The 2,682-nt window shown below is 47.3% G+C and overlaps 1 pseudogene; it reads left to right on the top strand.

The window, feature by feature from the left end:
• The first annotated feature begins 2,025 nt into the window (after window positions 1-2,025).
• LOC103597657 overlaps window positions 2,026-2,682 on the top strand; it is a 2,698-nt pseudogene continuing 2,041 nt past the window's right edge.

A 2,682-nucleotide genomic window follows, 5' to 3' on the forward strand; every position in this document is an offset into this window, starting at 1 on the left:
AATGGATTAAATAATAATGGTGCATGCTACCACAAGAGTGAAACTCAGAGCTGACAGAGAGAAACTAGGCACAAAAGACCACAAAAAGTGTGATTGCAATTATAAGACATACCCAGAAAAGGCAAATCGCTAGAGACAGAGTTGACATTACTAGTCGTCTAGGGCTGGAGAAAAATAGGGAGGGACCGCAAATAACAGTAAATCTGGGGGCGAAGGATTAATACACACGTGCTTCCTACCTCTGCAAACCGTGTAGACTAGCAGCACGGAATGTGCACTGGAGATCGTCCCTGCGGCTCCGCAGGCTGGGTCCCCACCTGCAGGCTTCCGAGTCGCCTCTGCAGGCCTGGCAGTGCCCGCGCCTCTGGACACCCAGGGAGCCCAGTCCCGGCAAGGGCGCGGCGGAGCAGCGACAGCGGCGGCTGTCAGCGCCTGGCGCCAGAGCCCATGGTGGCGGTGGCCGAGGTCCCCGCCGGCCACTGCCCGGCACCAAAGCGCCTGGGTGCGGGGTCTGGGGGTGGCACTGGTGGCCTGACTTTCCGGGCCTCAGAGTCTCCCTTGAGGAGCGGACCCTCCTCCGGCGGGGAGAGCTCGGGACCCTCTGCCGCCTCCACGAACCTCTGCGGGGGCCTGACCCGGCCCTGGCCATCTGTCGGTGGCGGGACAGGGAGCAGCCGCCCCTGGCCAAGGAGAAGCCTCCCTGCAGCGAGGTGGCAGCCTGGGAGCTCTCCGGGACCCGTGCGCCCTGGAAGCGGGGTGACAGGAAACTGAGCCCTGCCCCTGCGGCGGCCTCCAGAACTGCAGCTGCTGAGGCCCAGCCCCCCTAGCTGGAGGGGTTTGCCTTTTACCCTATGGAATAGGGAGATGTGCAGTGTGTGAGGCATTGTTATAAAAATGCTTATGTGCTTCATTTAAATATTAAAATAAAAATGCCAACATTTTACACAATAGAAGGGACAATTATATAATAAAACCCATGACAAGCACCCATCAAAAGGCTTCAACACTTCGTTATTTTGTGATCAGTTCTGGCAACCAACTTCTCTGTCCCAGCGGTATTTCAAAGCAAGTGTGTGGGTACTTGCAAAAGTTCATGGTAAAATAGAATTAAAATAATTAAAAAGTTTCATGAACTTTTTGAAGACCCCTCATAAACATCCCGTATGATTTACTTTGTAGATATTTTCTTTCCTATTTCTAACAGATAAAATAATAGTAATAATAAATAAGTCATTATCATACCTAACAAAACACAAATATTTTTTAGTATCATATAGAAACTCTGTTCCACTGTTTTTCTGATTGAAAATCTAGGGGTCTACAACCACCAGATGCTTTGCATGACCCATTCTAATACTTCATATAAAATATTTAGCTTGGGCACTCAAAGTGACTAAATTGAAACTGAAAGCCTTCCATACAACAAATGAAGCAATTGACAAGATAATAAGGCAACGCAAGGAATGGGAGAAAGTATTTGCAAGTCATATATCTTAAATGGGGGTAATAACCAAAATACATAGGGACTCAGCAGTCCTGAGTCTTCAGGATGACCTAGAAGCACATGGACCCAAGAAAGTTCTCCAACACCANCCTCAGAGTCTCCCTTGAGGAGCGGACCCTCCTCCGGCGGGGAGAGCTCGGGACCCTCTGCTGCCTCCACGAACCTCTGCAGGGATCTGACCCGGCCCTGGCCATCTGTCGGTGGCGGGACAGGGAGCAGCCACCCCTGGCCAAGGAGAAGCCTCCCTGCAGCGAGGCGGCAGCCTGGGAGCTCTCCAGGACGCGTGCGCCCTGGAAGTGGGGTGACAGGAAACTGAGCCCTGCCCCTGCGGCGGCCTCCAGAACTGCAGCTGCTGAGGCCCAGCCCCCCTGGCTGGAGGGGTTTGCCTTTTACCCTATGAAATAGGGAGATGTGCAGTGTGTGAGGCATTGTTATAAAAATGCTTATGTGCTTCATTTAAACATTAAAATAAAAATGCCAACATTTTACACAATAGAAGGGACAATTATATAATAAAACCCATGACAAGCACCCATCAAAAGGCTTCAACACTTCGTTATTTTGTGATCAGTTCTGGCAACCAACTTCTCTGTCCCAGCGGTATTTCAAAGCAAGTGGGTGAGTACTTCCAAAAGTTCATGGTAAAATAGAATTAAAATAATTAAAAAGTTTCATGAACTTTTTGAAGACCCCTCATAAACATCCCGTATGATTTACTTTGTAGATATTTTCTTACCTATTTCTAACAGATAAAATAATAATAATAATAATAAATAAGTCATTATCATACCTAACAAAACACAAATATTTTTTAGTATCATATAGAAACTCTTTTCCACTGTTTTTCTGATTGAAAATCTAGGGGTCTACAACCACCAGATGCTTTGCATGACCCATTCTAATACTTCATATAAAATATTTAGCCTGGGCACTCAAAGTGACTAAATTGAAACTGAAAGTCTTCCATACAACAAATGAAGCAATTGACAAGATAATAAGGCAACGCAAGGAATGGGAGAAAATATTTGCAAGTCATACATCTTAAATGGGGGTAATAACCAAAATACACAGGGACTCACCAGTCCTGAGTCTTCAGGATGACCTAGAAGCACATGGACCCAAGAAAGTTCTCCAACACCAGAGAACCAGATCCTGCATCTCCAACACACTTGCAGAGC

This window comes from Galeopterus variegatus, unplaced genomic scaffold (assembly GCF_000696425.1).
Source record: "Galeopterus variegatus unplaced genomic scaffold, G_variegatus-3.0.2 Scaffold2380, whole genome shotgun sequence".
NCBI classification, from domain to species: domain Eukaryota; kingdom Metazoa; phylum Chordata; class Mammalia; order Dermoptera; family Cynocephalidae; genus Galeopterus; species Galeopterus variegatus.